General features: G+C 43.2%; 1 pseudogene; it reads right to left on the bottom strand.

Annotated features, from left to right (window-relative positions):
• Positions 1-11,873, bottom strand: part of LOC123157770 (uncharacterized) — a 42,385-nt pseudogene extending 30,512 nt beyond the window's left edge.
• Between the last annotated feature and the right edge of the window lie 14,353 nt (positions 11,874-26,226).

The following is a 26,226-nucleotide window of genomic DNA, read 5'->3' as shown; positions in this document are numbered from 1 at the left end:
ACACATAGTTTTGTGATGAGATAATTTGTAACGGGTAACACGCAATGAAAGTAAATAAGGTGCAGCAAGGTGGCCCAATCCTTTTTGTAGCAAAGGACAAGCCTGGACAAATTCTTATATTGAGAAAAGTGCTCCCGAGGACACATGGGAATTATCGTCAAGCTAGTTTTCATCACACTCATATGATTCACGTTCGGTACTTTGATAATTTGATATGTGGGTGGACCGGTGCTTTGGTACTGCCCTTTCTTGGACAAGCATCCCACTTATGATTAACCCTTATTGAAAGCATCCGCAACTAGAAAAGAAGTATTAAGGTAAACCTAACCATAGCATGAAACTAGTGGATCCAAATCAGCCCCTTACAAAGCAACGCATAAACTAGGGTTTAAGCTTCTGTCACTCTAGCAACCCATCATCTACTTATTACTTCCCAATGCCTTCCTCTAGGCCCAAATAATGGTGAAGTGTCATGTAGTCGACGTTCACATAACACCACTAGAGGAGAGACAACATACATCTCATCAAAATATCGAACGAATACCAAATTCACATGACTACTAATAGCAAGACTTCACCCATGTCCTCAGGAACAAACGTAACTACTCACAAAGCATATTCATGTTCATGATCAGAGGAGTATTAATATGCATTAAGGATCTGAACATATGATCTTCCACCAAATAAACCAATTAGCATCAACTACAAGGAGTAATCAACACTACTAGCAACCCACAGGTACCAATTTGTGGTTTTGATACAAGATTGGATAGAAGAGATGAACTAGGGTTTGAGAGGATATGGTGCTGGTGAAGATGTTGATGGAGATTGACCCCCTCCCGATGAGAGGAACGTTGGTGATGACGATGGTGATGATCCCCCCTCGGAGGGAAGTTTACCGACAGAACAGCTCCGCCGGAGCCCTAGATTGGTTCCGCCAAGGTTCCGCCTCGTGGCGACGGAGTTTCGTCCCGTGAGCTTGCTTATGATTTTTTCTAGGGTGAAAGCCTTCATATAGCAGAAGATGGGCACCGGAGGGCCACCAAGGGGCCCACGAGACAGGGGTCGCGCCCAGTAGGGGTGAGCGCCCCCCCACCCTCGTGGCCAGGGTGTGGGCCCCCTCTAGTACTTTCTTTGCTCAATAATTCTTATTAATTCCAAAAATGACTTTAGTGGAGTTTCAGGACTTTTGGAGCTGTGCAGAATAGGTTTCTAATATTTGCTCCGTTTGTAGCCCAGAATCCCGGCTGCCGTCATTCTCCCTCTTCATGATAAATCTGGTAAAATAAGAGAGAATAGCCATATCTATTGTGACATAACGTGTAATAACAACCCATAATGCAATAAATATCGATATAAAAGCACGATGCAAAATGGACGTATCAAAGTCCCTCGTACCTACACAAACAAACAAGAACCTCGCAACCAACACGATAAAGGGGTTGTCAATCCCTTCATGGCCACTTGCAAAAGTGAGATTTGATAGAGATAATAAGATAAGATAAATATTTTTGGTATTTTTATGATATAGATTGGATAGTAAAGATTGCAAAATAAAGTAGATTCGAAACTTATATGATGGAAAATAGACCCGAGGGCCATAGGTTTCACTAGTGGCTTCTCTCAAGATAGCACAAGTATTACGGTGGGTGAACAAATTACTGTCGAACAATTGATAGAAAAGTGCATAGTTATGAGAATATCTAAGCATGATCATGTATATAGGAATCACGTCCGCAAGAAGTAGACCGACTCCTGCCTGCATCTACTACTATTACTCCACACATCGACCGCTATCCAGCATGCATCTAGAGTATTAAGTTCATAAGAACATATTAACGCATTAGGCAAGATGACATGATGTAGTGGGATAAACTCAAGCAATATGATATAAACCCCATCTTTTTATCCTCGATGGCAACAATACAATACGTGCCTTTCTGCCCCTGTTGTCACTGGGAAAGGACACCGCAAGATTGAACCCAATGCTAAGCACTTCTCCCATTACAAGAAATATCAATCTAGTAGGCCAAACCAAACTGATAATTCGAAGAGACTTGCAAAGATAACCAATCATACATAAAAGAATTCAAAGGAGATTCAAATATTTCTCATAGATAAACTTGATCATAAACCCACAATTCATCGGATCTCGACAAACACACCGCAAAAAGAATTACGTCAAATAGATCTCCAAGAAGATCAAGAAGAACTTTGTATTGAGATTCAAAGAGAGAGAAGAAGCCATCTAGCTAATAACTATGGACCCAAGGGTCTGTGGTAAACTACTCACAACTCATCGGAGAGGCTATGGTGTTGATGTAGAAGCCCTCCATGATCGATTCCCCCTCCGGCGGAGCACCAACGAAGGCTCCAAGATGGGATCTCACGGGTACAGAAGGTTGCGGCGGTGGAAATAGGGTTTCGTGGTGCTCCTGGATGTTTTCAGGGTACGTAAGTATATATCGGCGAAGGAAGTCGGTCAGGGGAGCCACGAGAGGCCCACGAGGGTGGGGGGCGCGCCGACCCCCCTAGGGCGCGCCCTCCTACCTCATGGCCGCCTCGGCTGCTTCTTGACGTCCACTCCAAGTCTTCTGGATTGCGTTTGTTCCAAAAAGATCTCTCCCGAAGGTTTCGTTCTGTTTGGACTCCGTTTGATATTCCTTTTCTTTGAAACACTAAAATAGAAAAAAAACAATTTGGGTTGGGCCTCCGGTTAGCAGGTTAGTCCCAAAAATGATATAAAAGTGTAAACTAAAGCCCATAAACATCCAAAACGGGTAATATAATAGCATGGAACAATAAAAAAATCATAGATACATTGGAGACGTATCAATCGCCTACTTCGTGAAGATCTACCCTAATGAGGCAAGTCCTTCGTGGGCGATGGCCATGGTGGGATAGACAAGGTTGCTTCTTCGTGGACCCTTCGTGGGTGGAGCCCTCCGTGGACTCGCACAACCATTACCCTTCGTGGGTTGAAGTCTCCACCAACGTGGATGTACGATAACACCACCTATCAGAACCATGCCAAAAATCTCCGTGTCTCTAATTGCATTTGCACACTCCAATCCCATCCCTTTACTTTCTTGCAAGTTGCATGCTTTACTTTCCGCTGCTCATATACTCTTTGCATGCCTTCTTTAATTGTATTGTGTATGCTTGAAATTGTGTTAATCTACCACCTCAACTTGAAAATCTTAAAAACTGCCACCTTTATTTGTTGAAGGTCTAATCACCCCCCCTATACACCTCTTCTCGATCCTTTCAGGAGGCAAGCGGACTGGTCACAAACTTGACCAAGACTAAGGTCTTCCTGATCAGATGTGTCGGCATTGACCTCCAGGATGTACTGTCAGTCTTCCCCGCCAAGATCGCCACTTTCCTGGGACGTTACTTGGGGCTCCCCCTACATTTTCGCCGCCTAAGAGGGATTGATCTGCAACCCTTCATCGACAGGTTCACAGGCAGACTTCCAAGAAGGAAAAACTAATGAACAAGCCTAGTAGTGTGGCACTTGCGCAGTCCATTCTCACGGCCATGGCAACCTTCCACATCACCGCTCTCAACCTGTCAAAGGGGACTTTGAGAAAGATCCGCAAAATAATTCGGGCCTTCATCTGGCAAAAAGAGGACCAATCTCATACCTAGGACGGTCACTCCCTTATTAACTGGAAGACCGTCTACCGCCTGAAGCATTTGGGCGGTCTAGGGATCATGGACTTAGAGATATTTGGTCGCGCCCTGCATCTCCCGTGGTCGTGGCTACAATGGACTGACTCAGAGAGGCCTGATACGTCCATTTTGCATCATGTTTTTATGTCCATATTTATTGCATTGTGGACTGTTTTTCACATTATGGCACAATATTTATGCCTTTTCTCTCTTATTTTACAAGATTTACATGAAGAGGGAGAATGCCGGCAGCTGGAATTCTGGACTAGAAAAGAGCAAATCTGATATACATATTCTGCATAATTCCAAATGTCTTAAAACTTTACGGAGTATTGTATATTGGGCAAAGAAAATACAGAAGGGGACCCACCAGGTGGCCACAAGCCTGGGGGCGTGCCCTACCCCCAGGGCGCACCCCCAAGGCTTGTGGGCCCCCTGGCCATCGCCTGGTACCCATCTTCTGCTATATGGAGGGTTTTGACCTGAAAAAATCAAAAGGAAGCTTTCGAGATGAAGTACCGCCTTCTCGAGGCGGAACCTAGGCAGAAGCAATCTAGGGCTCTCGCAGAGCAATTCTGCTGGGGAAACTTCCCTTCGGGAGGGGGAAATCGAAGCCATCGTCATCACCAACGATCCTATCATCGTTGGAGGGTCAATCTTTATCAACATCTTCACCAGCAGCATCTCCTCTCAAACCCTAGTTCATCTCTTGTATTCAATCTTTGCCTCAGAACCTCAGATTGGTACCTATAGGTTGCTAGTAGTGTTGATTGCTCCTCGTAGTTGATGCTAGTTGGTTTATTTGGTGGAAGATCATATGTTCATATCCTTAATGATATTCATTACCCCTTTGATCTTCAACATGAACATGCTTTGTGAGTAGTTACGTTTGTTCCTAAGGACATGGGAGAAATCTTGTTATAAGTAATCATGTGAATTTGGTATTCGTTCGATATTTTGATGAGATGTATGTTGTATTTCCTCTAGTGGTGTTATGTGAATGTTGACTACATGACACTTCACCATGATTTGGGCCTAGGGGAAGGCATTGGGAAGTAGCAAGTAGATGATGGGTTGCTAGAGTGACAGAAGCTTATACCCTAGTTTATGCTTTGCTTCATAAGGGGACTGATTTGGATCCACATGTTTCATGCTATGGTTAGATTTATCTTAATTCTTCTTTCGTAGTTGCGGATGCTTGCAAGAGAGGTTAATCAAAAGCGGGAGGCTTGTTCAAGTAATGGCAGCACCCAAGCACCGGTCCACCCACATATCAAATTATCAAAGTAACGAACGTGAATCATATGAGCATGATGAAAACTAACTTGACGACCATTCCCATGTGTCCTCAGGAGTGCTTTGCTTTATATAAGAGTTTGTCCAGGCTTATCCTTTGCTATAAAAAGGATTGGGCCACCTTTCTGCACCTTTGTTACACTTGTTACTTGTTACCCGTTACGAATTATCTTATCACAAAACTATCTGTTATCGATAATTTCAGTGCTTGCAGAAAATACCTTGCTGAAAACCGCTTGTCATTTCCTTGTGCTCCTCGTTGGGTTCGACATTCTTACTTATCGAAAGGACTACAATAGAACCCCTATACTTTTGGGTCGTCAAGACTATTTTCTGGCGCCGTTGCCGGGGAGTGAAGCATCTTTGGTGAGTGGAATTTGGTAAGGAAAAACTTATATTGTGTGTTGAAATTTACTGTCACTTGTCACTATGGAAAATAATCCTTTGAGGGGCTTGTTCGGGGTATATTCACCTCGACTGGAAGAACAAAGAGTTTCTCCTCAACCTACTACACCTACTGAAAATATTTATTATGAAATGCCGTCGGGTATGATAGAGAAACTGCTGGCTAATCCTTATGCAGGAGATGGGACGGAACATCCTGACTTGCACCTTATCTATGTGGATGAAATTTATAGATTATTTAAGCTTGCATGTTTACCCAGTGATGAAGTCAAGAAGAAGGTCTTTCCTTTATCTTTGAATGAAAAGGCATTGACATGGTATAGGCTACGCGATGATATTGAGACTTGGGACTATAACCAATTGAAATTGGAATTTCAACAAAAGTTTTATCCTATGCATCTGGTTCATCGTGATCAGAATTATATATATAATTTTTGGCCTCGTGAAGGAGAAAGTATCACTCAAGATTGGGGGAGGCTTAAGTCAATGTTATATTCATGCCCCAATCATGAGCTCTCAAGAGAAATTATTATTCAGAATTTTTATGCTCGGCTTCCTCATAATGATCAATCCATGATCGATACTTCTTATACTGGCTCTTTTATGAAGAAGACTATTGAATTTAAATGAGATCTCTTGGAAAGAATTATACGAAAATCTGAAGATTGGGAGTTCGACGAAGGTAAGGATTCAGGTATAAAGCTTGAATTTGATTGTGTTAAAACTTCTATGGATACCGATGCTTTTTAGAATTTTAGCACTAAATATGGACTTGACTCTGAGATAGTAGCCTCTTTCTGTGAATCATTTGTTACTCATGTTGACCTCCCTAAATATCATCCTCCCATTGAAGTGAAAGTAGTAAAACCCATTGAAGCTAGAGAAGAAACCACTAATTATAATGGTGATCCAGTCATTCCTATTTCTTATATTGAGAACCCGCCATTTCCTGTTAGGATAAAAGAACACGCTAAAGCCTCAACTGTGGTTTGCAAGAGTTATACAAGGACACTTACAACCTCTAAACAAATTAAAGTTGAACCTAATGTTGCTATGGTTAAAGATCTCTTGGTGGAAAATATTGATGGGCATGTTATTTATTTCTGTAATGAAGATACTAGAATTGCCAAACCTGATGAGAAAGATAAACATAGACCTGTTGTTGGCATGCATGTCATCTATATTAAAATAGGAGATCATTGTTATCATGGCTTATGTGTTGGGTGCTAGTGTTAGTGCAATTCCTTTACTTTATATTGATGTTACTATTAAACTCGCAAATAGAGAGACTGTTACACTGAAGGAAATATGCCCCAAAGGCAATAATAAAGTTGTTACTTATATTTCCTTATATCATGATAAATGTTTATTATTCATGCTAGAATTGTATTAACCGGAACTTAGTACGCGTGTGAATACATAGACAAACAGAGTGTCACTAGTATCCCTCTACTTGACTAGCTCGTTGAATCAAAGATGGTTAAGTTTCCTAGCCATAGACGTGAGTTGTCATTTGATTAATGGGATCACATCATTAGAGAATGATGTGATTGACTTGACCAATTCCGTTAGCCTAGCACTTGATCGTTTAGTATACTGCTATTGCTTTCTTCATGACTTATACATGTTCCTGTAACTATGAGAAATATGCAACTCCCGTTTACCGGAGGAACACTTTGTGTGCTACCAAATGTCACAACATAACTGGGTGATTATAAAGGTGCTCTACAGGTGTCCCTGATGGTGTTTGTTGAGTTGGCATAGATCGAGATTAGCATTCGTCACCCGATTGTCGGAGAGGTATCTCTGGGCCCTCTCGGTAATGCACATCACTATAAACCTTGCAAGCAATGTGACTAATGAGTTAGTTACGGGATGATGCATTATGGAACGAGTAAAGAGACTTGTCGGTAATGAGATTGAACTAGGTATTGAGATACCGACGATCGAATCTCGGGCAAGTAACATACCGATGACAAAGGGAACAACGTATGTTGTTATGCGGTTTGACCGATAAAGATCTTCGTAGAATATGTGGGAGCCAATATGAGCATCCAGGTTCCACTATTGGTTATTGGCTGGAGACATGTCTCAGTCATGTGTACATAGTTCTCGAACCCGTAGGGTCCGCACGCTTAACGTTCTGTGACAATTTGTATTATGAGTTATGTGATTTGATGACCGAAGTTTGTTCGGAGTCCCGGATGAGATTGGGGACATGACGAGGAGTCTCGAAGTGGTCGAGCCGTAAAGATTGATATATTGGAAGGCTATTTTCGGACATCGGAAAGGTTCCGAGTGATTCGGGTATTTTTTGGAGTACCAGAGAGTTACGGGAATTCGCCGGGAGAAGTATTGGGCCTTATTGGGCCATACGGTAATAGAGGAGGCAAGCCAAAGGGAAGGAGGTGCACACCCCCTAGGTCCGAATTGGCCTAGGGGAAAGGGGGCGGCGCCCCCTTGCCCTTTCTTACTCCCTCTCTCTTTCCCTCTTTCTTCTCTCCTACTCCGGAAAGGAAAAAGGGGAATCCTACTAGGACTGGGAGTCCTAGTAGGACTCCCACACTTGGTGCGCCCCCTCTAGGGCTGGGCTCCTCCTCCCTCCTTTATATACGTGGGCAGGTGACACCCCAAAGGCACAACAGACACACAAGTTGATCATTGATCTCTTAGCCGTGTGCGGTGCCCCCCTCCACCATAATCCACCTCGGTCATATCATAGCGGTGCTTAGGTGAAGCCCTACGTCGGTAGCTTCATCATCACCCTCATCATGCTGTCATGCTGACGGAACTCTCCCTCAAAGCTCTACTGGATCGTGAGTTCGTGGGACGTCACCGAGCTGAACGTGTGCAGATCGCGGAGGTGCCGTACATTCGGTACTAGGATCGGTCTATCGTGAAGACATACGACTACATCAACCGCGTTGTCATAACGCTTCCGCTTACTGTCGGTGTACTAAAGTAGGGGCACTCCTTTGTACCCCTTACTTGTGCACGAGCAGTCAGAGCCACAGGCTGAAGCCACACTTAGTAGGGCAAAAGGGAGGGGTCGAAGCCGCAAAACAATCAGCGCCACGCCAAAGACCGAGACCACAGAGAGCAGATGGACGAAGCAAGTTTCCCCGGCAAGCCCCTTACCGGGGCGGCTCGCCCACACCAGCGGAGTGAGCCGCCCTCGAACCCACGGTCTCCAACACCATCAACCACGTTGGGCCAGGGCTCGGAAGGCACCTCCATAGTGGCATGCGGATCTTTGTGAAGACAAAGAATATTCAAGATCAGATGAGAATTGGAGGCAACGATCCTCGACAAGATCCTTGCTGAGGAAACCCACAACACCCCCGGCAAGATCCTTGCCGGGGACGACAGCGCGCCACGGCAAGACCCTTGCCGGGCCACCCGGCAAGACCCTTGCCAAGGGCATCAGCTAGGCCACTGCCAGGCCCGCACCCACCAAGTCTCCATCGCTGTTCACATGCAGCTGCCAGCCAAACCAGCTGGGTAGGCGCCTGCGTGGCAACATGCAGCTTCCAGGCCAACTCAGCACAGGCCTGCATGGTGGCATGCAGATCTTTGTGAAGGCTCCACCACCGTGCCACCTCAGCTGCTTGCGTGCCTACATGGCGCCGCATGCATCGCTGGCCAGGGCGCGTGTCGAAGCGAGGAGGAGCGGTGACGGACGGGACGGGCCTCGCTCTCGTCCCCGATAAAGCAAGAGGACACCTAAGCTATGCATTAAATGCGTCTTGTCCTGTAATACGAGCGATAAACTCATAGCACTGTAGGCCTTTCCACCTCCTATGTGCCACTGTGGCAGCCCCTTTTGACTATAAAAGGAGGCCCATGGCGTACTGGAGAGGGATTCGGCTCTTTGGAACCACGCAATCACCGTAGCTAGTTCAAGAGCTCAAGAACACTCAATACATCCACCAAAGCAGGACTAGGGTTTTACGCATCCTCGCGGCTTGAACCTGGGTAAACGATCCTTGTGCTGATTGCTAATCCTGCTCTTCTCACAACCCCGCGCCCCGCAACTTCAGAAGGGATCCTTGTGATCCCATAGGTGTCGTTTCCCACCGACATCTTTGGCGCGCCAGGCAGGGGTGCACAATTGTGAGAATCTGGTCTAGTAGTTGGCCTAGAAGTTCTTCATCGCCATGGCTCCCGCGGGGAAGGCGGCCAAAAGAGTGGTGCTGCCTGCGAGCGCGAAGGATGCCGGGGCGGCGACGAGAAAGCTAAGTCATGCCAAACTTTAAACGTTTCTCCTTAATATAAGGTTATCATCCTCGGAGATTCTGCCTATGTATGGAAAACATGTACGCAGAGGGGCCCTCCTACAATTGGCAACGCCCTTGCTCTGTTTCGTGTCTTCTCAACAGCCCAAGCGGCCGCGTCGAGAGCGGCAAGGTAGCCTTCCACAATTAGCAACGCTCTCGACTCTGACTCGAGTCAAGCTCGATAGTTCGAGCGGCCGCGTTAAGGGCGGTAAGGTGGTTTCCCCGGCAGCAAGCACACCCGGCAGGCCAATGGGTATCCGTCCTCAAGACACCGCCTTGGGTTTACGCGCCGGCAAGCCTACCCAGTTAGCGTAGGGCGGACATACAAAGGAAAATTGAACAGGAAAATAACATGCATAATGTCAGAAGTACTACAGAGTTATATTACAGAAATTGCTGCCGCGGTTCTAACTAAAGATAACAATTGTCTTGGTCATGAACGTGCAACGGCAACAAGAAACGGGGTGCCTAGTCCCGACGCTGGCCCTCCAACCTCTTGATTCCGTGGATGTGGCTGATGATGGGCTTGATACGCTCCTTGAGCGCCGCGATTTCCGCATCCTCCGGCAAGCTCTTCAGCGCAGCTTCGAAGTCAAGGTCAGGGTGCCAATGCACTATCTTGGCAAGCACCTTGGTCATGGCGCCCCGACAGAGCATCCGGGACTCCTCGGCCAGGGAGGCTGCCCGGTTGGAGTGAAGCCGCTCCAAGGCACCGACGACCCTCTCAAAGAATAGGGTCAGGTTGGCCTTGGGGCTCAGGCTCGTCTCTAGGGCGTACGTCACGTCTGACATCCCCATGGTGGCCAGCTGCATGGCGGCCGAGTTCGCAACAACGGCGAGGCGTCCGAGCCAACGCTTCTCTCCCTCCACGTGGTCGTTAAGGTTGGCGGCCTCGTTCCTCCGCAGCTGCTTCTCGGTCTCCAGGTCCTTGGTGAGGGTCCCCTCTCAGACCTTGGCCTCCGACAACATCTTCTCGAGATCCTCCAGCTTCAGCTTGAGGTCTCTGATGGAGTTGTTGGCCTCGAAGAGCTCTCTGGCCCTGCTGGTGGCCGTGCCATACGCCTCCGCCAGGGCGCTATTGAGCGTGTCCTTCTCCTTGGACAACTTCAGAGTTTTCTCCTCCAGCTCATCTTGCTCCGCCTCCAGCTCCTTCACCTTGCCGGTGTGAACCAGAGCCTTGGCATCGAGTGCCCCCCTGTGCCTCTGCTCCAGCTCTTGGGTCCGCTGTACGACGAGCTTGTCCACCTCTTCATCCTTGCCGCAGAGCGTGGCGGAAAGCTTATCCTCGCACGCGGCAAGGTCCTCCTCTTGGGAGTTTAGTGCGGCTTCGTACTGGATCCGGGCGGCTTCGGCGGCGGCGGCCAAGTTCTTCGCCGCCTCTTGGGCCTTCTCGATGTTGGCCAGCTTCATGGTGAGCTCCACGTCACGCCTGGCCAGCTTGCCCTGGGCGGCCTTCAGCTTGTCTTGAGCCTGGCAGAACCAGTCCTGCGCCTCGGTGACGCGCCCCTGGAGGTCCGCCTCCGCCTTCTCCACCACCGCCGTCCTGGACTTGGCCTTGTCCAAACGGGCGCGTTGGAGCGCCTGGAGCTTTCGGAAGCTGGCGCCCATGGCCTGGAGCAGCCGCTCCTCCTGGGAGCCGTCTCCACCAATGCTCGGCTCGTCGACGACCTCGAGCCCAGCAGCGGCAAGCACCTCATCGTCGAACACCTCCCCCTCAATGGGAGCCCTGGTGCTCGACGCGCCTGGAAGATGGACGAAGAGGTCATCGCTCACCCTCAGATAACTGCCGGAGCCGAAGGCGGCTGAGGAGGAGGGCTGGTCATCAACCACCTCCTCCTCGGCAGCGGCCTTGCCGGCATCCCTGGCAGGTCCTTTGCCGGTCTCCCCGGCGGGCCCCTTGGCGGCGTCCTCAGTAGCGCCCTTGGCGCTCTCCTCGGCGCCGATCTTCACGGCCTGCGTCGCGGCGTCCTTGGCGACATCCTCGATGACGGTATTGACGTCTTCTGGGTCCGTCGAGGGGAAGTCTGAATGCCAAGAAGGGAACAGGGCGGGGACAAGATCAAAGCCCGGTAAAAAGAATAAGGAAAGAATGCAAGCAGAAACGGAAAGCGAGTGGCTTACCCGTGCCAAGCCGAGAAGCAGAAGTTCCCTCTCCCCAAGGTCCGACGTCGAGGCGAGGCCACCGGCGCCCGTGTTCTCCTCCTCCTCCTCCATGTGCATGGGCTTGGCGCTTGGTGCCGTTGCCGGGGAAGCCCCTCGGGGCAGCGTGGTCGATGGGGGCGACACGTTGGGAGAAGCCCTCTGCGGCTCCCCTTGCTGCTGCTCCCCTCCTACATCCACGGCATGGTCAGTACCAAAGTATTGTACCCCTAGCGCACGTCGACGAAGGACGGGTGATGGACTCATGCTAGGGGTGATAACCCACAAGTGTAGGGGATCACAACAGCTTTCGAGGGTAGAGTATTCAACCCAAATTTATTGATTCGACACAAGGGCAGCCAAAGAATATTCTTAAGTATTAGCAGTTGAGTTGTCAATTCAGCCACACCTGGATAACTTAGTATCTGCAGCAAAGTATTTAGTAGCAAATTAGTATGATTGTAATGGTAACAGTGACAAAAGTAAAGATAGCAGTTTTGTAGTAGTTGTAACAGTAGCAATGGAAAAGTAAATAAGCGAAACACAATATGTGAAAAGCTCGTAGACATTGGATCAGTGATGGATAATTATGTCGGATGCGATTCCTCATGTAATAGCTATAACATAGGGTGACACAAAACTAGCTCCAGTTCATCAATGTAATGTAGGCATGTATTCCGAATATAGTCATACGTGCTTATGGAAAAGAACTTGCAAGACATCTTTTGTCCTACCCTCCCGTGGTAGCGGGGTCCTAGTGGAAACTAAGGGATATTAAGGCCTCCTTTCAATAGAGTACCAGACCAAAGCATTAACACATAGTGAATACATGAACTCCTCAAACTCCGGTCATCACCGAGAAGTATCCCGATTATTATCACTTCGGGGTTGTCGGATCATAACACATAATAGGTGACTATAGACTTGGAACTCACATATATTCATGAAAACATAATAGGTTCAGATCTGAAATCATGGCACTCGGGCCCTAGTGACAAGCATTAAGCATAGAAAAGTCATAGCAACATCAATCTCATAACATAGTGGATACTAGGGATCAAACCCTAAGAAAACTAACTTGATTACATGGTAAATCTCATCCAACCCATCACCGTCCAGCAAGCCTACGATGGAATTACTCACGCACGGCGGTGAGCATCATGAAATTGGTGATGGAGGATGGTTGATGATGACGACAGCGACGAATCCCCCTCTCCGAAGCCCCGAACGGACTCCAGATCAGCCCTCCCGAGAGAGATTAGGGCTTGGTTTGGCTCCGTATCGTAAAACGCGATGAAACTTTCTCTCTGGTTTTTTTCTCCGTGAAACGGAATATATAGAGTTGGAGTTGAGGTCGGTGGAGTGATAGATCTCAAACATATCTATAATTTTTGATTGTTCCATGCTATTATATTACCCCTTTTGGATGTTTATGGGATTTATTTTACATATTTATATCATTTTTGGGACTAACCTACTAACCGGAGGCCCAACCCGTATTTTTTTTTGCCTATTTTAGTATTTTGAAGAAAAGGAATATCAAACGGAGTCCAAATGGAATGAAACCTTCGGGAGCGTGATTTTTGGAACGAACGTGATCCAGAGGACTTGGAGTGCAAGTCAAGAAGCAATCGAGGCGACCAGGAGATACGAGGGCGCACCCACCTCTCCTGGGTGCCCCCTTGTCTCCTGGGCCCCTCGAGCGGCCACCGACGTACTTCTTCCTCCTATATATACCTATGTACCCCGAAAACATCCAGGGAGCCACCAAAACACAATTTCCACCGCTGTAACCTTCTGTATTCGTGAGATCCCATCTTGGAGCCTTCGCCGGTGCTCTGCCGGAGGGGGAATCGACCACGAAGGGCTTCTACATCAACACCATAGCCCCTCCGATGAGTTGTGAGTAGTTTACCATAGACCTTCGGGTCCATAGTTATTAGCTAGATGGCTTCTTCTCTCTTTTTGGATCTCAATACAATGTTCTCCCCCTGTCTTGTGGAGATCTATTTGATGTAAACTCTTTTTGCGGTGTGTTTGTCGAGATCCAATGAATTGTGGGTTTATGATCAAGTTTATCTATGAGTAATATTTGAATCTTCTCTGAATTCTTTTATGTATGATTGAGTTATCTTTGAAAGTCTCTTCGAATGATCAGTTTGGTTTGGCCTACTAGATTGATCTTTCTTGCCATGGGAAAAGTGCTTAGCTTTGGGTTCAATCTTGCGGTGTCCTTACCCAGTGACAATAGGGGTTGCAAGGCACGTATTGTATTGTTGCCACCGAGGATAAAAAGATGGGGTTTATATCATATTGCTTGAGTTTATCCCTCTACATCATGTCATCTTTCTTAATGCGTTACTCTGTTCTTATGAACTTAATACTCTAGATGCATGCTGGATAGCGGTCGATGTGTGGAGTAATAGTAGTAGATGAAGGCAGGAGTCGGTCTAGTTGTTGCGGACGTGATGCCTATATACATGATCATGCCTAGATAATCTCATAACTATTCGGTTTTCTATCAATTGCTCGACAGTAATTTGTTCACCCACCGTAATACTTATGCTATCTTGAGAGAAGCCTCTAGTGAAACCTATGGCCCCCGGGCCTATCTTTTATCATATAAGCTTCCAATCTACTTTTATTTGCATCTTTACTTTTTGCATCTATATTATAAAATACCAAAAAAATATTTATCTTATCATACTATCTCTATCAGATCTCACTTTTGCAAGTGGCCGTGAAGGGATTGACAACCCCTTTATTGCGTTGGTTGCGAGTTCTTTGTTTGTTTGTGTAGGTGCGTGGGACTTTTGAGGAGCCTCCTACTGGATTGATACCTTGGTTCTCAAAAACTGAGGGAAATACTTACGCTACTATTGCTGCATCACCCTTTCCTCTTCAAGGAAAACCAACGCAAGATCAAGACGTAGCAAGAAGGATTTTTGGCGCCGTTGCCGGGGAGGTCTTCGCTCAAGTCAAGACATACCAAGTACCCATCACAAACTCATCTCCCTTGCATTTACATTATTTGCCATTTGCCTCTCGTTTTCCTCTCCCCCACTTCACCCTTGCCGTTTTATTTGCCCTCTCTTTCCCAATCTTCTCCTCTCTTTTTCGCTTGCCTTTTTCTGTTTGCTTGTGTGTTGGATTATTTGTTGCCATGGCACAAGATAATACCAAATTGTGTGATTTATCCAATACCAATAATAATGATTTCCTTAGTACTCCGATTGCTCCTCTTAATGATGTTGAGTCTTGTGAAATCAATACTGCTTTGCTGAATCTTGTTATGAAGGATCAATTCGTCGGTCTTCCCAGTGAAGATGTCGCTACTCATCTAAACAACTTTGTTGATTTGTGTGATATGCAAAAGAAGAAAGATACGGATAATGATATTGTCAAATTGAAGCTATTTCTGTTTTTACTTAGAGATCGTGCTAAAGTTTGGTTTTCGTCTTTGCCTAAAAATAGTATTGATTCTTGGAACAAGTGCAAAGATGCTTTTATCTCTAAATATTTTCCTCCCGCTAAGATTATCACTCTTAGGAATGATATTATGAGTTTTAAACAACTTGATCATGAGCATGTTGCCCAATCTTGGGAAAGAATGAAATTGATGATTCGCAATTGCCCTACTCATGGTTTGAATTTATGGATGATCATACAAAAATTTTATGCCGGTTTGAACTTTGCTTCTAGAAATCTTTTAGACTCAATCGCGGGAGGTACGTTTATAGAAATCATGTTAGGAGATGCTACAAAACTTCTTGATAATATTATGGCTAATTATTCTCAATGGCACACCGAAAGATCTTCTAGTAAAAAAGTGCATGCTATAGAAGAAATCAATGTTTTGAGTGGAAAGATGGATGAACTTATGAAGTTATTTGTTACTAAAAATACTCCTCTTGATCCCAATGATATGCATTTGTCTACTTTGATTGAGAATAATAATGAATCTATGCATGTGAATTTTGTTGGTAGGAATAGTTTTGGAAACAATGCTTATAGAGGAAAATTTAATTCTAGACCGTTCCCTAGTAATTCCTCTAATAATTAGGAAATTCCTACAATAATTCTTATGGTAATTTTAATAAGATTCCCTCTAATTTTTAGAATAGTGTGAAAGAATTTATGATGTCTCAAAAGAATTTTAATGCCTCGCTTGAAGAAAAATTGCTCAAAGTTGATTATTTGGCTAGGAACGTTGATAGACTTCGCTTGATGTTGATTCTCTTAAAGTTAAATCTACTCCTCCTAAGCATGATATCAATGAGTCTCTCAAAGCCATGAGAATTTCCATTAATGAGTGCAAGGAAAGAACCGCTAGATTGCGTGCTAAGAAAGATTGCCTTGTAAAGGCGTGTTCTTCTAGTTTCCATGAAAATAATGATGAAGATCTTAAAGTTATTGATCTGTCTCCTATTAGATCTTTGTTTTGCAATATGAATCTTGATAATAATGGGACTGGAGATGAGTCAACTTTAGTTAGAAGGCGTCCCAAGAATTCGGAGTTTTTAGATCTTGATGCTAAATTTGGTAAAAGTGGGATTGGATAGGTCATGACTTTAAATAGTATTGAACCCACTATCTCGGATTTCAAGGAATTTGATTATGATAATTGTTCTTTAGAAAGTTGCATTTCCTTGTTGCAATCCGTTGTTAATTCTCCTCATGCTTATAGTCAAAATAAAGCTTTTACCAAACATATCGTTGATGCCTTGATTCAATCTTTTGATGAAAAACTTAATTTCGAAGTTTCTATACCTAGAAAACTTAACGATGAGTGGGAACCTACTATAAAAATTAAAATTAAAGATCATGAGTGTTTTGCTTTGTGTGATTTGGGTACTAGTGTTTCCACGATTCCGAAAACTTTATGTGATATTATAGTTTTCCATGATCTTGATGATTGCTCTTTAAATTTGCACCTTGCGGATTCCACCATTAAAAAGCCAATGGGAAGGATCAATGATGTCCTCATTGTTGCAAATAGAAATTTGGTGCCCGTAGATTTTATCATTCTTGATATAGATTGCAATCTTTCTTGCCCTATTATTGTTGGTAGACCTTTCCTTAGAATGATTGGTGCGATTATTGATATGAAGGAAGGGAATATTAGATTCCAATTTCCATTAAAGAAAGGCATGGAGCACTTTCCAAGAAAGTAAGTCAAATTACCTTATGAATCTATCATGCGAGCTACGTATGAATCGAGTGCCAAAGATGGCACTACTTAGATCTATCTTCGCTTTTATGCCTAGCTAGGGGCGTTAAACGATAGCGCTAGTTGGGAGGCAACCCAATTTTCTTTGTTTTTTTGTTTTTGTTCCTGTTTAGTAATAATTTTTTCATCTACTTTCTGTTTAGATGTATTTTCATGTTTTATTTAGTGTTTGTGCCAAGTAGAACCTATAGGATAACCTATGATGATAGTTGATTTGATTCTGCTGAAAAATAGAAACTTTGCGCTCACAAGAAAAAATTCAATAAATCACAGAAACGTGATTTTGCATTGAATCTTTTTGCTTCTGATCAATAAAAAAATTGTACAGGACTTCCTATTTTGGTAGGATTTTTAGAGTTCCAGAAGTTTGCGTTAGTTACAGATTTCTACAGACTGTTCTGTTTTTGACAGATTCTGTTTTTCGTGTGTTGTTTGCTTATTTTGATGCATCTATGGCTAGTATTAAGTGGTATGAACCATAGAGAACTTGGAATAAAGTAGGTTTAACACCAAAATAAATAAAGAATGAGTTAATTACAGTACCTTATGTGGTGGTTTTGTTTTCTTTCACTAACGGAGCTTATAAGATTTCCTATTGAGTTTTGTGTTGTGAAGTTTTCAAGTTTTGAGTAAAGCTTTGATGGACTATGGAATAAGGAGTGGCAATAGCCAAAGCTTGGGGATGCCCAAGGCACCCCAAGAAATTCAAGAATAGCCAAAATCCTAAGCTTGGGGATGCCCCGGGAAGGCATCCCCTCTTTCGTCTTTGTTCATTGGTAACTTTACTTGGAGCTATATTTTTATTCGCCACATGATATGTGTTTTGCTTGGAGCGTCGTGTATTATATTAGTCTTTGTTTTTTAGTTTTCCACAATCATCCTTGCTGTACACACCTTTTGGGAGAATCCCACTTGATTAGAATTTATTAGAATATGCTATGTGCTTCACTTATATTTTTTGAGCTTGATAGTTTTTGCTCTAGTGCTTCACTTATATCTTTTAGAGCACGGCGGTGGCTTAATTTTGTAGAAATTGTTGTCTCTCATGCTTCACTTATATTATTTTGAGAGTCTCTTAGAATAGCATGGTATTTGCTATGGTTATAAATTGGTCCTAGAATGGTAGGCATCCAAGTTGGGTATAATAAAAACTATCATAGGAAGTGAATTGGATGCTATGATCAATTTGATACTTGATAATTGTTTTGAGATATGGAGGTAGTGATATTAAAGTCATGCTAGTTGGGTGATTATGAATTTAAAGAATGCTTGTGTTGACGTTAGCAAGTCTCGTAGCATGCACGTATGGTTAAAGTTGTGTAACAAATTTGAAACATGAAGTGTACCTAGCTTGTGCATCCTTATGAGTGGCGGTCGGGGATGAGCGATGGTCTTTTCCTACCAATCTATCCCTCTAGGAGCATGCGCGTACTGCTTGGTTTTTGTTGACTTCTAAATTTTTGCAATAAGTATATGAGTTCTTATGACTAATGTTGAGTCCATGGATTATACGCACTTTTACCTTTCCACCATTGCTAGCCTCTTCGGTACCGTGCATTGCCCTTTCTCACCTTGAGAATTGGTGCAAACTTCGGCGGTGCATCCAAACCCCGTGATATGATACGCTCTATCACACATAAACCTCCTTATATCTTCCTCAAAACAGCCACCATACCTACCTATTATGGCATTTCCATAGCCATTCCGAGATATATTGCCATGCAACTTTCCACCGTTCCATTTATCATCATCATGACATACATTACTTTTGTCATATTGCCATTGCATGATCATGTAGTTGACATCGTATTTGTGGCAAAGCCAACATGCATAATTTTTCATACATGTCACTCTTGATTCATTGCACCATCCTGGTACACTGCCGGAGGCATTCATATAGAGTCATATCTTGTTCTAGTTTTGAGTTGTAATTCATGTGTTGTAATCAATGAAAGTGTGATGATCATCACTATTAGAGCATTGCCCCAAAAAAGGAAAGGCCAAAAGGAAAAAAAAGAAAGGCCCAAAAAAAGAAAAGAAAAAAAAGAAAATAAATAAAAGGGGCAATGTTACTATCTCTTTTTCCACACTTGTGCTTCAAAGTAGCACCATGTTCTTCATGTAGTGAGTCTCATATCTTGTTCTTCAAAGTAGCACCATGTTTTTCATATAGTGAGTCTCATAGGTTGTCGCTTTCATATACTAGTGGGAATTTTTCATTATAGAACTTGCCTTGTATATTCCTACGATGAGAAAGCAAGTAGGATGCACACCCACTAGTTTTCTTTTGGTGAGCATTCATTTATAGCTCTAGTGCATCCGTTGCATGGCAATCCCTACTCCTCATGTTGAAATCAATTGATGGGCACCTCCATAGCCCATTGATTATCCTTGTCAATGTGAGACTTTCTCCTTTTTTGTCTTCTCCACACAATCCCCATCATCATATTCTATTCCACCCATAGTGCTATATCCATGGCTCACGCTCATGTATTGCGTGAAGGTTGAAAAAGTTTGAGATTATTTAAGTACGAAACAATTGCTTGGCTTGTCATCGGGGGTGTAGAATTTGGGAACATCTTTGTGTGACGAAAATGAAGCATAGCCTAACTATATGATTTTGTAGGGATGAACTTTCTTTAGCCATGTTATTTTGAGAAGACATGATTGCTTTGATTAGTATGCTTGAAGTATTACTATTTCTTTTATGAATATGAACTTTTATTTTGAATCATTTGGATCTGAACATTCATGCCACAATAAATAAAATTACATTGAGAATTATGCTAGGTAGCATTCCACATCAAAAATTCCGTTTTTATCATTTACCTACTCGAGGACGAGCAGGAATTAAGCTTGGGGATGCTTGATACGTCTCCAACATATCTATAATTTTTTATTGTTCCATGCTATTATATTACCCCTTTTGGATGTTTACGGGCTTTATTTTACATATTTATATCATTTTTGGCGCTAACCTACTAACCGGAGGCCCAGCCCGTATTGCTGTTTTTTTGCCTATTTCAGTATTTCGAAGAAAAGGAATATCAAACAGAGTCCAAACGGAATGAAACCTTCGGGAGCGTGATTTTTGGAACGAACGTGATCCATAGGACTTGGAGTGCAAGTCAAGAAGCAATCGAGGTGGCCAGGAGATAGGAGGGCGCGCCCACTCCTTCTGGGTGCACCCCTATCTCCTGGGCCCCTCGAGCGGCCACCGACGTACTTCTTCCTCCTATATATACCTATGTACCCCGAAAACATCCAGGGAGCCACCGGAACACAATTTCCACTGTCGTAACCTTCTGTATCCGTGAGACACCATCTTGGAGCCTTCGTCGACGCTCCACCAGAGGGGGAATCGACCATGGAGGGCTTCTACATCAACACCATAGCCCCTCCGATGAGTTGTGAGTAGTTTACCATAGACCTTCGGGTCCATAGTTATTAGCTAGATGGCTTCTTCTCTCTTTTTGGATCTCAATACCATGTTCTCCCCCTCTCTTGTGGAGATCTATTCTATGTAAACTCTTTTTGCGGTGTGTTTGTCGAGATCCAATGAATTGTGGGTGTATGATTAAGTTTGTCTATGAGTAATATTTGAATCTTCTTTGAATTCTTTTATGTATGATTGAGTTATCTTTGCAAGTCTCTTCGAATGATCAGTTTGGTTTGGCCTACTAGATTGATCTTTCTTGCCATGGGAGAAGTGCTTAGCTTTGGGTTCAATCTTGCGGTGTCCTTACCCAGTGACAATAGGGGTTGCAAGGCACGTATTGTATTGTTGCCATCGAGGATAAAAAGATGGGGTTTATATCATATTGCTTGAGTTTATCCCTCTACATCATGTCATCTTTCTTAATGCGTTACTCTGTTCTTATGAACTTAATACTCTAGATGCATGCTGGATAGCGGTCGATGTGTGGAGTAATAGTAGTAGATGCAGGCAGGAGTCAGTTTACTTGTTGCGCACGTGATGCCTATATACATGATCATGCCTAGATAATCTCATAATTATTCATTTTTGTATCAATTGCTCGATAGTAATTTGTTCACCCACCGTAATACTTATGCTATCTTGAGAGAAGCCTCTAGTGAAACCTATACCCCCCGAGTCTATCTTTTATCATATAAGCTTTCAATCTACTTTTATTTACATCTTTACTTTTTTGCATCTATATTATAAAATACCAAAAATATATTTATCTTATCATACTATCTCTATCAGATCCCACTTTCGCAAGTGGCCGTGAAGGGATTGACAACCCCTTTATTGCGTTGGTTGCGAGTTCTTTGTTTGTTTGTGTAGGTGCGTGGGACTTTTGAGGAGCCTCCTACTGGATTGATACCTTGTTATCACAAACGGAGGGAAATACATATGCTACTATTGCTGCATCACCCTTTCCTCTTCAAGGAAAACCAACGCAAGCTCAAGATGTAGCATGGAGCATCAGGGGGCCCATGAGACAGGGGGGTGCGCCCAGGGGGAGGGCACGCCCCCACCCTCGTGGACATGGTGTGGGCCCTTGGCCTTGATTCTTTCCCCAATATTTTTTATATTTTCCAAAAGTTATCTCCGTGGATTTTTAGGTCATTTCGAGAACTTTTGTTTTCTGCACAATAAACAACAGCACGGCAGTTCTGCTGAAAACAACATCAGTCCGGGTTAGTTTCATTCAAATCGTGCAAATTAGAGTCCAAAACAAGGGCAAAAGTGTTTGGAAAAGTAGATACGTTAGGGATGTATCAACTCCCCCAAGCTTAAACCTTTGCTTGTCCTCAAGCAATTCAGTTGATAAACTGAAAGTGATAAAGAAAAACTTTTACAAAATCTATTTGCTCTTGTTGTTGTAAATATGTAAAGCCAACATTCAAGTTTTCAGCAAAGATTATGAACTAACCATATTCACAATAACACTTAGGTCTCATACTTACTCATATCAATGGCATAATCAGCTAGCGAGCAATAATAATAAAACTCGGATGACAACACTTTCTCAAAACAATCATAATATGATATAACAAGATGGTATCTCGCTAGCCCTTTCTGAGACCGCAAAACATAAATGCAGAGCACCTTTAAAGACCAAGGAATGACTAAACATTGTAATTCATGGTAAAAGAGATCCAGTCAAGTCATACCCAATAGAAACTAATAGTAATGAATGCAAATGACAGTGTGCTCTCCAGCGGGTGCTTTTTAATAAGAGGGATGATGACTCAGCATAAAAGTAAATAGATAGGCCCTTCACAGAGGGAAGCAGGGATTTGTAGAGGTGCCGGAGCTCGATTTTAAAATAGAGATGAATAACATTTTGAGCGGCATACTTTCACTGTCAACGCAACAACTATGAGATGGCAATATCTTCCATGCTACATACATTATAGGCAGTTCCCAAACAGAATGGTAAAAGTTTATACTCCCCCACCACCAACAAGCATCAATCCATGGCTTGCTTGAAACAACAAGTGCCTCCAACTAACAACAGTCCTGGGGGAGTTTTGTTTAATTATTTTGATTTGCTTTGATCTTTTTGATCATGGGACTGGGCATCCTGGTTACCAGCCATTTTCTCGTGAATGACGAGCGGAGTCCACTCCTCTTGAGAATAACCCACCTAGCATGGAAGATAAATACAACCCTAGTTGAAACATGAGCTGCTCGAGCATACAAAACAGAATTTCATTTGGAGGTTTGGAGTTTGGAACATACAAATTTACTTGGAACGGCAGGTAGATACCGCATATAGGAAGGTATGGTGGAATCATATGGAACAACTTTGGGGTTTATGGAGTTTGGATGCACAAGCAGTATTCCCGCTTAGTACAGGTGAAGGCTAGCAAAAGACTGGGAAGCGACCAATTGAGAGAGCGACAACAGTCATGAACATGCACTAAAATTAATTTACACCAAGTGCAAGTATGAGTAGGATATAATCCACCATGAACATAAATATCGTGAAGGCTACGTTGATTTGTTTCAACTACATGCGTGAACATGTGCCAAGTCGAGTCACTCAATTCATCCAAAGGAGGATACCATCCCATCATACCACATCATAATCATTTTAATAGCATGTTGGCACACAAGGTAAATCATTATAAGCTCCCAGCTAATTAAGCATGGCATAAGCAACTATAATCACTAAATGTCATTGCAAACATGCTTATTCATAATAGGCTGAATCAGGAACGATGAACTCATCATATTTACAAAAACAAAAGAGGTCGAGTTCATACCAGCTTCTCTCATCTCAATCAGTCCATCATATATCGTCATTATTGCCTTTCACTTGCACGACCGAACGGTGTGCATAATAATAATAGTGAACGTGCATTGGACTAAGCTGGAATCTGCAAGCATTCAATTCAAGAGAGAAGACAAAGTAATATGGGATCTAAGTTAAATCAACAATCATGCATATAAGAGCCACTAAGCATTTTCAATATGGTCTTCTACTCTTGACCCCCAAAGGAAAGAAGAGAAAATAGAACTATTTACACGGGAAAGCTCTCAACAAGTAAAATAAGAACGAAAAATCTTTTTGGGTTTTCATTTTAATTACTATTGCAAGCATGGAAATTAAACTAACTAATTTTTTTGATTTTTCTTAAGGTTTAACAAACACACAAGAAGAAATCTAGAAAAAGAAATTAAACTAGCATGGATAGTACAATGAAAGAGTATGAGCACCGACAACTAGAATAGTGTGTGAACATGAATGTAAAGTCAGTGAGAAATACGTACTCCCCCAAGCTTAGGCTTTTGGCCTAAGTTGGTCTAATGCCAAGGGTCGCGACTACTCTCCCCGGTGTACTGAGGAGTGTTATCTGGATACCGCTGGCTAGCTATCTCCTCCGGATTCCGCTGGTAAGATGATGGACGATAATGATCCAGTGGAGGTTCCAGCTCAGGCTCGGGAGCGGATGCCTAGCCTCGATGAGCGTACACTGCTTCCGGCAAGACAAGGTAATTATCTGCAGTCAAATCAAACAACAAAGGTGCAGGCAGAGTAATAGTCTCAGTGTGTTTCTTATTAAATCTTAGGTTATACAGAAGCATCTTATCTTTGTTGTCAACAATAAACTCATGCGCTACCATGCTCCTGTAATCTAAAAAGGAAAGAGGCAACATTGTCTCCTCTTTCTCATAGTGTCTAATAGGTATCTCAAAATGTTTAGCAAGGCGTGCAACATAGATACCTCCAAAGATGGGACCCTTTGTACGGTTCATGCTTAGCCGTTTAGCAATAATGGCACCCATACTAAAACTTTTATCACCAAACAAGGCATGGAGCAGAATAATAATATTAGGAACACTGAAGTTTCCACTCTTTCCACGACCAATTAAGCATCGACTAGCAAAGATGCCAAAGTAGCGTAAAACAGGAAATTGTATGCTAGTGATTCTCGCATCAGAACCCTTCTTCGGACCCCCTACAGTAATAGTGTTAACAAAACCATCCACATCTTTACGATGTGGATCATCTAAACTGCCTCAAAGGGTATTCTACATACCGCGCAAAAATTACGTAAAGACATTTCCTTGAACTCATCATATAAATGAAATGATACTGAAGGAGGTGAATTCTTAGGATAGTAATAAAAGTTTTGCACGAAAGTATTGGTGAGTAAGATATACTGATCGATCTGGTCGTGGAGGAAGTCGCTAAGGCCCGCATTTTCAACCAAAGAATAAAAGTCTTCATAAATCCCGGCTTCTCTCAAGAAATTATCACAAGGCCATTCACACGGCCGTACTTCCGCTACGCAAGGAAGATTATACTTTACCTTTTCCTTCTCTTTAGCTTGTTTATCCTTGGAGCCTTGGCTAGAAGAGCCCCTCAAAAATCTCCTTATCATTTTCTGGAAATTTCTGAAATTTTTAGTAACTTCAAAGTAAAAGTGAATCAAACTCAATAAGATTGGTAGCAACTACTCCCACAAGTGCCTAGAGCCTATATCATGCATTAGAATTACTTCGGACCTCATAAATTTGGCATGCAAGCTCAAGAACAGGGTCACCTATGCAGCAAAAATTGGCAATGAATAAAGCACTAGAACAAAAACTAATTGGACCAATGGAGGAGTCACATACCAAGCAACAATCTCCCAAAGCTGTTTTGTGAATGAAGCTTTGAGCAAGGAGATCGAAAATCGCAACAAAATGAGCTAGAACTCGTGCTTGAGCTGGATGGGGATTTTTTGGGAGTAAGATGGAGTGTGTGGGTGCAGGAATAAGTGGAGGGGCACCACCGTGGGCCCACAAGACAGGGGGCGCGGCCAGGGGGTGTGGGAGCGCCCTCCACCCTCGTGGCCAGGTGCTTGCCCCCTGCAGTGTTTTCAGTGCCTAAAATCCTCAAATATTCCATAAAATATCGTACTAAATTTGCAGGGCATTTGGAGCACTTTTATTTTTGGGATATTTTTTATTGCACGGGTAATTCAGAAAATAGACAGATAATACTATCTTTTCTTTATTTATTGTAAATAACAGAAAGTAAAAAGAGGGTACAGAAGGTTGTGCCTTCTAGTTTCATCCATCTCATGATCATCAAAATGAATCCACTAACAAGGTTGATCAAGTCTTGTTAACAAACTCATTCCGAATAACACGGAACCGGAGAAATTTCGAATAACACTAGGTTACCTCAACGGGGATATGAACATCCTTAATAATAAGAATATGATATTTTTTCTTGACAGTAGCAAGAGGAAATTCAAAACCTCCAATAATGATAGTTGGAACTTTTCCAATAGAATTGATGCTATGAACTTGAGGTTGTTTCCTCGGAAAGTGTACCGTATGCTCATTACCATTAACATGAAAAGTGACATTGCCTTTGTTGCAATCAATAAAAGCCCCTGCAGTATTCAAAAAGGGTCTACCAAGGATAATTGACATACTATTGTCCTTAGGAATATCAAGAATAACAAAGTCCGTTAAGATAGTGACATTTGCAACCACAACAGGCACATCCTCGCAAATACCGACAGGTATGGCAGTTGATTTATCAGCCATTTGCAAAGATATTTCAGTAGGTGTCAACTTATTCAATTCAAGTCTACGATATAAAGAGAGAGGCATAACACTAACACCAGCTCCAAGATCACATAAAGCAGTTTTAACATAGTTTCTGTTAATGGAGCATGATATAGTGTGTACCCCTGGATCTCCAAGTTTCTTTTGTATTCCACCTTTAA

This window comes from Triticum aestivum, chromosome 7B (assembly GCF_018294505.1).
Source record: "Triticum aestivum cultivar Chinese Spring chromosome 7B, IWGSC CS RefSeq v2.1, whole genome shotgun sequence".
In the NCBI taxonomy this organism is placed as follows: Eukaryota; Viridiplantae; Streptophyta; class Magnoliopsida; order Poales; family Poaceae; genus Triticum; species Triticum aestivum.
Note: the sequence above shows the minus strand (reverse complement) of the source record. Positions and strands in the feature narration are given on the sequence as shown.